Raw genomic sequence first — 12,500 nt, 5'->3', positions numbered from 1 at the left:
CTCATCCTTTCTCTTCATTTTCATGTTCTCTTATTCATCCCTCTGGTTCACCTCTTCATTTTCTTTCTTCTTCCAGAGTCTCGTAACCTTCATTCTTATCATTAGCAACTTTCTCTTCATTTCCCTTTTTTTTTCCTCTTCAGGTTTTCACTCCCACTTGTCTCCGCTGTACTTAGCTTTCTTTTATTCCGCTAAGTACTCCTTCTCCTCCTCCTCCTCCTCCTCCTCCTCCTCCTCCTCCTCCTCCTCCTCCCTCTCTTCCTTCTCCTCCTCTTCTTCCTCCTTTATCGGTTTATGTCTTCCCAGGTCGTGTTCGCCCCACGTAAGGCAGCGAGGCGTGAGAGAGCAAAGTCGAGGGTAGAGGCGCCCCCCCCCCCCCAGTAAACCTGCCACCCCCTCCCTACGCAATGATCATTATTGTAGCAGCAGGTGATCGAGGATTCTACCTAACCAGTGGGAGAAACACGCGTGACAACTTCAGAAAGCATCTCTGTAGCCTCTGAAAATAGCCCTGGTGAGACAGAAAAAGCTCAAGAACACGAGGCTATAAGAACAATACAAAGGAAACAAGGGAAGCTGCAAGAAGCCATCAGGCCTACACGTGGCAGTCTTTACAAAACACATCAATTTCCACTAATCATTCATAAATTTGTCCAATCTTTTAAAACTCCCATATAACTCTGCACTAATGACCTGATTCCTTACTCTATTCCATTCATCCACCATTCTATTTATGAACCACTCCCTTCTTGTCTCTTTAAGTCAATCTTGAACCTGTCAGGGAAAAAACACAGACGACCCGAGTGGAGAATAATGAAGGTGTTTATATCCAGGTAAATAGTGACAACACCTGAGCCTCTGCAACGTGTTTATTGTCCTGTAATGAGTCTCCTGTAACACCCGGGAGTGACGTGCACCCTAACTGCCGCCACTAGGTGAGGAATGAGTGCCGCTGTATACTAGGGATGGAGTGAGGAGAGACTGACAATGTGATCAATGTGGAGGGAACTTGTGGTGGTGGTGGTGGTGAAGGAAAATAAAGAGGAGGAAGAAAAAAAAATAGTTGTGGTGGTGGTGGTGGTGGAGGAAGAGGAAGATGAAAAGTAAGAGAAGAAAAAAGATAAAAAGGAAAAGGACGGGGAGAGGAGGTGAAGGAGAAAAGGAGCCAAAAAAAGGAGTAACAGGAAGACAAGAACAACACCAGAAAATACAAACAATATAAAACAAAGAAACGAGGAACGAAAGGCAGGTCAAACAAGAACAAACAAACAAACAAACAAACAAACAAAAATTCTCCTTCACAATCGCAATTCTCACCTATAAAAATAAGTAAATAAATAAATAAAATAAATAAATAAATAAATAGATAAACAGAACATGATAACACAGCAATCATCTCTTCCTTAACTTTCCTCTTTTCTTCAACCCTTTCCTTCCTCCCTTCCCTCCCTCTCTCCCCCTTCGCTTTCCCTTCCCATCCTCCCTCTCACCTCTCCCTTCCCCCTTCCTCCCCTCTCCCTTCTTCCATATCCCCTCAGGCAAGGTTTAATAGAGACTTCTAAAATCTCTCTCAATTTTTAATTAATCTAGACACACAAAACTCTCTCTCTCTCTCTCTCTCTCTCTCTCTCTCTCTCTCTCTCTCTCTCTCTCTCTCTCTCTCTCTCTCTCTCTCTCTCTTTGCACATGTGACGCAGAAATAACTATATTTGCACTTTAGTTTTGGAAATAATTTGAAAATGTTTGTTGCGTCAGACACTTGTGTTTCAGTGACGAAAAGAAGATGAGGTTTACAAGAGGAGAGGTGGTGTTCTACAGATTGAAAATTAGATCTTAGACCACGAATGTTGCACAAGTTTATGGAAAAAAGTTGGGGGGGTTGTCAAGACACTTAGTCGATATCTGAAGAGCAGTCCAGCCTGGGGACATTTGTGGTCCCCTTCCCAGATGGACTCCGAGGTGAAGGAGTATTATATATATATATATATATATATATATATATATATATATATATATATATATATATATATATATATATATATATATATATATATATATATATATATATATATATATATATATATATAAATTTCGATGAGCGGTGAAGGAATGAGGGCAAGATAATGGTTCACAAAGTCATTCTTTCCCGCAAAAAAAAAAAAAAAGTAGATCCGAAAGAAAGGCAATGTAGTTTTCATTGAGGACACTTGTGTGTGGAAACAGCTCCAGTCACAGACAGCAGTAAATACAGACCATGTCGGAGAACGAAGCAGCAAGTTATTAAGTACGTAACTGTGTTGACACCAAGCAAATGTATACACCAAAGAGCACCGCAGCTGTTTATGTGCCACACCCATTATATCAAACTGCCTCGCGCCCCGCCAATGTAATCCTGAGTTAATGGATTAACAGCTACTCTACCAACGTGTGATGTCCTTAAATGTGTGTGTGTGTGTGTGTGTGTGTGTGTGTGTGTTTTCTACCATTTTCATCACTGTCAAATAGATAAACTGTTTTAATACTTATCTGCTTCCTAGTGCTGAATGAATAAAACACATACATACACACAGACACACAGACACACGGACACACACACACACACACACACACACACACACACACACACACACACACACACTTATACTGACAGACCTGGGCCAGCAGTACTCGCCCCCCAAGCCGCTGCCTTCCATGGGACGGAGCACCCACCTCTCCATACTGTGGACACCCACACCCACCACCTCGACCCCCCGGTCAGCTGTCACCAGGACCCACCGCCCCATGCCTGACTCAGCCATGAGGGAGTTTGGGCAGTGGGTGACACAACACCCGTGGACCGAGGTGCTGGATGTGGAGGACGTCCATTTAAAATGGCAGAATTACATCGCCACCACCACAGAAGCCTTCCACCGCTACTTCCCAACCAAGAGCGTCACAACGCACCCGTCTGATGCTCCCTGGATGACACCCCGCATTACGAGTAAAAGACTCATGCGTCAGCGGACCTGGGCGTTCCACTCCTGCCCGGTCATTTACAGGAAACTAAGAAACAGAGTAATCAGGGAGATTAAGGCTGCAAAGGCAAACTATTACCCAGACAAGATACACCACCTCAAGCTGACCAGCAACAGATAGTGGTACGCTAAGATCGAAGCTTTGTGTGGCCTACAAAAGCACACTTCGTCTCTTCCTTGCACCTCACACCTTCCTGCTACTCTCGCGGCTCAGGAGATGAACGATCACTTTGCTGCTATCTGTCAAACCTTTCCTCCCCTCCACACCACTCTGCTTCCTGCCTATCTTCCGGCACCCTCTCATCCCCCCAGTGTCCAGGCGGTGGATGTTTTTAAGAGAATACTCAAATTCAAACCAAGATCCACCACACCCACTGACCTTCCTATAAAAATTTACAAGGAATTTGCTGTAGAGTTAGCAACACCGCTATGCTCAATAATAAACGCTTCACTCTCCCAACACTCTTGCCCCGATGACTGGAAGACATCTTACGTCACCCCCATCCCCAAAACCTCCAGTCCACAGTCACTCAATGACCTCAGGCCAGTCTCTATCACCCCCATCCCTAGCCTTATTTGTGAAGATTTTGTATATTTTTGGGCCTACACCAAAATTTGTAATACCGTGGATATCAAACAGTTTGGAAATATTAAAGCCACCTCCACCTCCCATTACCTGACCAGCTTCCTTGAATTCATCCACAGCCACCTGGACAAGCGAAACACCTCTCTAGCTGTTGCTTTTGTGGACTTCAAAAAGGCTTTTGATCTTGTTGATCACACTGTTGTCATCAGCAAGGCAGTGAGTCTGGGTCTCCCTCCTAACCTGATAGCGTGGCGAGCCGACTTCCTCACAGCGAGGCGTCAGGCCGTTCGCTATCAGGGCTCTGTCTCTACTTTCCAACAGCTGACTTGTGGGGTCCCCCAGGGGACCAAGATGGGTCCTCTATGCTTCCTCCTCCTCATTAACGACGCCCTCACTGACACCCCCCATCGCTGGAGGTATGTGGACGACTGCACCGTGGGCGTCCCAGTTTCCACCAAGAACCCGGACTACTCGCCACTGCAAGCGATCCTGGAGCGGCTGCAGACGTGGACGGAGGAGAGCAGGATGACCATCAACCACAACAAAACTGTGGTGATGCATTTCTGTACCTCCTCTGTACCAGTGCCCCCTCCCCAGCTCTCAGTGGGCCCTCACCCCCTCCAGGTGGTCCGATGTGCCAAGCTTCTCGGAGTCACGGTGGACGACCAGCTAACCAGGAAGCAGCATGTCGCCAGCACCATAAGATCAGCTACCTACAGGCTGTACATGCTGCGCAGACTCAGGTCGCTGGGGACGCCGACAGATGAGTTAAGGGGGGTGTATCTTACTTTCATCCTCCCCAAACTCATGTACGCCTCCCCAGCGTGGTCCTCCTCCCTCACACAAACTCAACAGCTACAGTTGGAGAGTGTGCAGAAAAGGGCGTGCAGGGTCATCCTTGGCCCTGCATACACCACCTATGAAGAAGCCCTGAACACCCTGAGGCTGTCCAGACTATCCACCAGGTACCGTGAGGCTCTGGAGAAGTTTGGAGGGGGACTTCTGAATCATCCACGTCTCAGAAACATGCTACCGCCTGACGCGCTTCGCCCCGCCCGTGCCGCCAGACACCACAATAAGATAACGCCCCTAAAGGCGCCACGTACGGACCGGTACAGACTCAGTGCGATTCCCACCATGGTGCGAGCCATCAATCAATAGTCCCTTCTAGATTTGACTTACCTTTAGGATTAATGTCAAGTATTTCCCCACCCCCAATGTACATTTTCAGTTTGTTGACTGCCTAAAGAATAAACCGTTTATTATTATTATTTATTATTACACAGACACACGGACACACAGACACACACACACACACACACACACACACACACACACACACACACACACACACACATTTTTTGTTAAGTGACCAGCAATGAAACAAGCACAAAAGGTGTGAAGTATCCTGTCATCCTTTACGCTGCCAGCAGTGTCTTTGACAGCCACACTTTATATCATTCCACAAAGGTTGATGAAAATTCACGTAAGTCAAGGGGTTCGAACAGTACCAGCTGTCTTTTTCCCCATTGTTTCATCCCGTATTCACCCAAATTTCTCTTTCTCTATATTGTTCTTTTTTTTATTTCCCCCACTCTTTTCTTCCGTTCCGTTCCGAACAGTACCAAATTTCACTGACCATCGATAAAATAAACACTAAAAAGGCTGAAGTACTCGGGCCACCCTGTCCTTCATGGCCTGCCAGTGGTGCCTCACAAACCCACACTTCATACCAACACGTTTCACAAAGACTCAGAAGTCGTGTCACTCAAAAGGCTCGGGCAGTACCTGAATTGCACGACATGGAAGGGACGCACACCGCTGCCGATGCAATACACCTGCCAGTACTCAAAACTGCACCACCTCCCAGCCCGGCAGCTCGAAGAGACCTTACCCGCGAAGGGTTGCCAAGGTCTGCCTGCCGCTCTCCTCACTCGTTACAAGATATAATTCTCTTCCAGCTGCAGATTTCCATGTAGGCTTTCAGTACACGATTTCCAGGCGACGCGTGGACAGACAGACAAACATGAGCGGCTTCTAGACCCAGTGTTGTTCTGCCTAGCCTACACACCACAAGAAATCGCTGGGATGGAATGGATGTTACAGATGAGGAACTTAATTACAGTGACTTGTGGAAGGAAATGTTATTCTTTAAGGCTTGCATGTGGAGTTTATTGCTACGACCATCTAACCTAAAATGTAACGCTGGAAGTGACAAACACGACTCTAATAAATCTGTTGGAAGGAAAGGAGCCTCTTTTTGCCATACTTGAGAAATTTCCGTCGTGGTAAATGTATAAAATAAAATATGCACTTAAGAGTAGCTTGCTTACACGCACAAAACAAGTGCCTCATGGTGCAGTCAGTTAACGCTAGCCTTTTCAATCTGCTCAGTCAAACTCTGGTCACGTCCACCTCCCTCATCAAAAAAGTAATAAATAAAAATAAAACATATACTTACGTACCAAAAATGAGCCCTGGAAATAAAACTAACGCAATAAATAAAGAAAACACAAACTTCTTCTCACTTTGCCAGGAATGTGGCTCAGATTTCTATCCAGAGGAATTGAAGAAGAAAAGAAAATGTTTGCCTAAGACTCCCTAGCTTGTAAAGACACGCTCTGGGATGAATCTGCCGCTATACATTAACAAAACACACCCTTTCCTATTCCATGAAACGAAGCCTTCACCTTGAACGTGGCTCAGATTAGTGTCCTCGAAAGTTTGGCAAGAGAAAAATGAAATAATTCCTTAAATACTGATAAAACTTTTCCTAATGAACATGGTTTGCAATCTGCCCACAACAATTCCGAAAATCAAATAAAAAAAAAACGTAAAATCTACATCAGAGAAGGATTTACACTGCCACATTACAAGGCAGAGATAAGGAATTCTAATCCTTCCTTAGTTTTTTGGAACGTGGTTGAAAATAATCAAGAAGAATTAAGAAAACGAGAATACATCACTTAAACTCACTAACTTACACAACAAAAGGAATCACATTAGTATAACAAACCCAGACTTAAGTCATGTATTCGTTGGTCCTCACTTTTCAGGGAAGTGGCCGAGATTCTGTCGTGATGAAATAAAAAGAACAAAAGGCCAACGATAAAGAACTGACTCTTCCCGCCTCACACTCCAGGCACGTGGTGAAATTCTGTCTTAAAGACCTTACAAAAACAATACTTAAGTTACACACCACAAGGAATCGTATTACCAAAACAAAAGCTTCAGGTAAAGAGTACTCCTCTCCTTCACTTTTCTGTACCATGCTACAAATTCCCTCGAAATATTTAAATAAATAAATAAATAAATATCATATATATATATATATATATATATATATATATATATATATATATATATATATATATATATATATATATATATATATATATATATATATATATATATATATATATATATATATATATATATATATATATATATATATATATATATATATATATATATATATATATATATATATATATATATATATATATATATATATATATATATATATATATATATATATATATATATATATATATATATATAACAAGAAAATTTAACTTAAGACCTCCTAGGGGACGTAAGAAAAGGAATTGCATTACTAGAAAAAAGGTTAAAGATTTCCTCACTTTTCTCCTAAAAACTGAGAATACAAGAAAATATCAGCTTAAGACACACATACCAGATGGAATGGTATTATTAAAGCAAAGTACAAGATGTGTACTGAAGACTATTAACGTTACATCGCAGAACAAATCACATCACCAGAGCAAAGTTTAAAGGTAAACAAGACACAGGACTCCCCGCTCTGAAGGACGTGCTTGAAATTTCTCCCCTGAGGAATTACGAAAACGAGAAAATGTCAGTTTGAGATTATCGAACCAAGGAAACAGAAGGAATCGTAGGAGTAAAACAAAGGACAGAGAGAAGTAATCCTGTTTTCTCACTTTTCAAGAACATGTTTGAGATTTATGTCGTAAAGAACTTTCAAAGTGAGAAAAAATATTTCGTGGAAACTACTGAAGTTACGGCAGAATGAATGGTATCAGTACAACAAAGGCTAGGGATGAAAACTATTCATCCCTCCTCACTGTGAAGGAACGTGGCTAGGACTATGTGCTGAACAATATAAAAAGCCCCTCCAAAAATATCTGTTAAACATAACTATATTTACATAGCGCAGGGATTCGTATTAATGAAACAAAAACTGAAGGTACAGAATTGACTCGTTTTTCATCACTTTACAGAAAAAATGTTTTTAGAATTGTGTAGAATTAAGACACGAGAAAATATCAACTTAACACTTCCTGACCCACGACACAGAATGAATATTAACAGTAGAACAAAGGCTATAGAAAAAAAAGACTCTGCCCTCAGTTTCCTGCAACCTGCGTTAAGACCTGCCGTGGAGACCTTAGAAAATGAGGACTACAAGTGGGAGGGAAATCTTTACTGGATTATATATATATATTTTATTGTTCTTTTTTTTTATTAGTATTATCATTTAAGAGCTCGTGCCAAGGATAACAAAAACTACAATGTTCCTTGAAGACTGTGAGTGAGAGGGAAGAGGTTGAATTTCTTTTTGTATTCATGCAGTGAAACTTCGTGAAAAGAAAAAAAAAAAAACTCTCAAGACGCCAGAGTGTGGGAGTCTATAGGCAAGTCCAACAATTTAATCCAAATGTGAAGCAAAAGGTTTTATTCTCATGAGGTTCTCTGGTCTATTCCAGTTCGTTTGGTCTCCTTATGAAGGGCGTTGGCAAACATTTCTTCCTCTCACTTTCTTAACACTAGGTGGACACTTTACTGGAAGTTACCAATTTTCCCGCACGATAGTATTCATGATCGAAGCGCCCCCGCGGTGCAGTGACCAGCGCCTCACTGCATCAGTGATTCTAAGTGAGTTATGACGCCGCAACATCCACGTGAAGGTGACGAAAAAGGTTTCCATGATCGAAAGCGTAACCTTCAGATTGCAACACGAACGACGTACCACAGAGCCTACCAGAGAGAGAGAGAGAGAGAGAGAGAGAGAGAGAGAGAGAGAGAGAGAGAGAGAGAGAGAGAGAGAGAGAGAGAGAGAGAGAGCAGTGAAAAACTGTATAGGTAGACAACAGACATATAAATGGAAGAAATTAGACAAGCAGAGAGAGGAATGAAAAGTTATATAGGTAGATAACAGACATATAAATAGATGGATGAAATTAGACAAGCAGATGCATATAGATAGATAGATAGATACATAGATAGATGCAGAGAAAGAAAAACACAGATAGATACAGAACAAAACTGAGGTAAATAGAAAAAAAGAAAATACATTGATGTATCGGGACAAAGACTAATGAACAGATAGACAAACAGACAGACAGACAACCAGCTAACATCCGCTAACCTAATCCCACCTCAAGCATAAATGAGATGCTTGATATTCACGTTATCCAAATAAGTCAATGTAAATACCTAAAGGCCAATTCTGCTGCTGCTTCCTTACCTCCCCGTGGACACACACACACACACACACACACACACACACACACACACACAGACAAGGTAATGACTCATGCAATTACGTGGCCTGCGGGGGTCGTTACTACTAAAGCTGGGGAGTGGAGAAGCTGGGGGGTGGGTGGCAAGGTAAGCAGGAGAGAGGAGGCGAGGCTAGAAAGACAGGGTTGTGGAGGTTAGACTGAGGAGGTGAGGCTAGGGAAGGCTGGGAAGGTGAGGCTGGGGAGGCGAAACTAGGAACAGGAAGCTGGAAAGATGGGACTGGGGAGGTGAGACTAGGGGAGGTAAGGCTGGGGGGAGGCTGGGTTGGGGTGGGGCTGGTGGGGGTAAAGATAAACCCATGGCAACAAGTCACTCTCAATTTAATGAGATGAACAGTGATTCTACTAAAGAGTGTTGATTCACCTCAGCTCTCTCACTCTTGGCTCCACACATGATTCCTCGTGTGAATGAGTTGATGAAGTGGAGTGAGTTGATGTGGTGGAGGTGAAGGATGTGGTGACGAGGGAAAGGCAGTGGATGATGGTTATGAAAGTGGAGGAACAAACAGCGACAAGGAAGTGGAAGATAACATCGGAGTGGTAGAAGGTGGAACGGCAGAGGATGTGCTGGTGGTCAGAAAGACAACAATGGTTAATGTTTACGATGATTCCTGATTGCAGACATTACGGTAAACATTCCAGAAACAAGTGTAATATACCGGGGAATGTTGTGACAGCGGCGGGATGCGTGGTGACTGGTGAGGGGCAGAGACGCCTAAACAGTAGGCGCACCGCCCACTCTCGCCAACACTCAAGCCTATTTTCGTGTCCCTCAGCCTTACAAGCTCCCATTTCGAGCACCATTCCTTTAGATTCATGGCACTGGAAACACTTACATCCTAGATAGTCATATGAAATACAAAAACTAGTAAATATGCAAAATTAAGAAAATGTTAGTTATTAATGGTCTGGCAACTGATTCTTCAACCGTTTGCTTCCTACCAGCCAAGCGAGGCATGACACACCAGTTTCACTAGCAGTGTATGTCCAAATACACTCATTACCAGGTTAACATACCTGCTGACCACTGTGGACAGGCTTTGGGAGAGTTTTGGTTCACCTAAAGCCCAAAAAAGCGTTCAAGAAAACACAAGACTCACGCGTACACCACAACAAAGCTGACGCCACTGACCACTGACTGACTGGCTCAAGTGAGTCGCGGAGCTTCTCTTCCTTGTCTCGAAGCCGCTCGGGACTTCGGCGGCACTGTCAAATATAAAACAACACGGTAAGATGTGCAAAATGCTTTAAAAGTTTCAAAATATGTATGAATAATGCATTTCGGTACAATATTAGTAACATTCTACACTACAACTGCATTTCTTCATAATCTGGCACCTTTTTTATATCCTTTTCATATTGCAATGGACTCACTTTCTGCTTGTAAGAAGGAAGAGCGAGAGTACAGAGCAAGGTTAGGGAAGTGAGCCTGGAGGACCCGAAAACCCTTTGCAGCATCATATAACTGAACACTGGCCAGTAACACAAAATACCGGGGCCACAGTTCGGATTTGGTGTTCTATAAGTACTTTCCCTACGCATTTCACACAGAGAGGACAATAATGGGGGTCTTGAAGAGTGTGTCCATAATGGTGATGCTGCAGCTCACGTCATGCATTACCATTAACAAAAAATAAGTAAATAATAAAATAAAAAAAATAAAGAAAGAGACCAAATTAATCATCATTGCGCTCTTATGAGAGAACCATTTTCTTTCAGTAACCCGCGGTGGTTTTACTAAGTAAACATTAAACTACCTACACTTGGGAAGCTTTACTAAACGTTGTCCCCACTCTGGTGAACATTGCTTGAACAACGATAGTGTAAATCTTTGGGGAGCTTTACTAAACATTCAGTGCCCATTTATGTGAGTATTGCTTCAAAGATTATAGTGTAAATCTGAGAAAGAAGACAAGCAGACCCAACACCTTAGAGACACAAACCCACACCAGACAAATAAGTAAATAAATAAAATAAATAAATAAACAAACAGATAAATGAATGAATAAATAAATAAATAAATAAAAAGACAAAGAATCTTCATACTCATCCTTCATAACTCTCCAGTCGCTTCATTCCAGTCTCCCGCACTTTCCTCCTCGCGTCGTCTGGCTGAAATAAATGGAGGTGAAGACGAGAGCTTGTGTAATGTGGAGCGTGTCTGGTGTGCTCAATTTCCCTGACCTTTAAGCAAGTATTGGATTATCTGACACACACCGGATGCTCACCTATTTACGTCCCCCGGACTATCACCTTACGACCCAGAAAGGTTCCGCTGCGTCTGATGGCCTCGGGTCCTCTACTGACCAGCGCGATGGGGCCACTGAGTGCTGGATGGTTTTGACTCTCTACTGTTGAGACTTGCGTTTGTACTGCATTCTCTTGTATCATGGAGCCTAAAGAGGACAAAATTAGCCTCTTATTCTCTCTTCCTTTGTTTCAAGGCAGGAAAAGTCCCTACAATGCTGCACAGTTTTTACAACATATTTATTTAGCTATGCGTTTGTACTGCAGTCCCTTTTATAATGTAGCCTAAAGAGGACAAAATTAGCCTCTTATTCTCTCTCTTCCTTTGTTTCAAGGCAGGAAAAGTCCCTACAGTGCTGCACAATTTTTACAATATATTTTTTTTTAGACTTGCAGTCCCTTTAATATCTCTGTAGCCTAAAGAGAAACAAAATTAACATCCTATTTATTTTTTTATCCCTTTAATTGCAGACACTTTTCTTATGACTGCCTACTTTTCATATAGATGCGTTTGTGCTCCAGTCTCCTGAATAATTTAGCAGCCTGAAAAGGACAAAGGCAATCTATTCTCTCCTTCCGTGTGTGACGAGAAGTCCTTTTTTTAACCAGTAAGGATTACTCACTTCAATTGTACACATTTTTATTTTTTTTTCCCATGACTCTCTATTTGTAGATTTTTTTGGTATTGCAGTCTTTTGGGAAGTGTAGCACACACACACACACACAGAGAGAGAGAGAGAGAGAGAGAGAGAGAGAGAGAGAGAGAGAGAGAGAGAGAGAGAGAGAGAGAGAGAGAGAGAGAGAGAGTTACGTCTCCTACCTGGACACTGCCATGAGGTACAGACTGAGTCAAGGCCCGGCGCAGCAGCAAGGTCAGGTGGAGCGGACGCGTTATGACAGAAACTAACTTCACAGCAGAGAAACTACCGTGAGGAGGGATCGAAGTCAGCCTTTAGACCACCAGCCCACCACTGCATTATTTACAGGCAGAGGAGAACGAGTAGCGTCGGGACTGTCACTCTAACTCTCAGGGAGGTTATGCAGACACACGCATGGACTTTGAAAGACTAAAACAATGGAATATTTGAG

At 42.8% G+C, this 12,500-nt stretch overlaps 1 long non-coding RNA gene across 1 annotated transcript in view; it reads right to left on the bottom strand.

The window, feature by feature from the left end:
- The window catches only part of LOC135095181 (uncharacterized), a 26,375-nt gene extending 14,826 nt beyond the window's left edge, over positions 1–11,549 (bottom strand). The window contains exons 1-3 of the long non-coding RNA XR_010264103.1: positions 11,393–11,549; positions 11,211–11,276; positions 10,297–10,370 (exon numbers count right to left, since the gene is read on the bottom strand). This is a non-coding gene — a long non-coding RNA (uncharacterized LOC135095181). The remainder of the gene's footprint in view (positions 1–10,296; positions 10,371–11,210; positions 11,277–11,392) is intronic.
- Positions 11,550–12,500: the final 951 nt, after the last annotated feature.

This window comes from Scylla paramamosain, chromosome 48 (assembly GCF_035594125.1).
Source record: "Scylla paramamosain isolate STU-SP2022 chromosome 48, ASM3559412v1, whole genome shotgun sequence".
Taxonomy (NCBI): Eukaryota; Metazoa; Arthropoda; class Malacostraca; order Decapoda; family Portunidae; genus Scylla; species Scylla paramamosain.
This window is presented reverse-complemented; position numbering and strand designations above follow the sequence as displayed.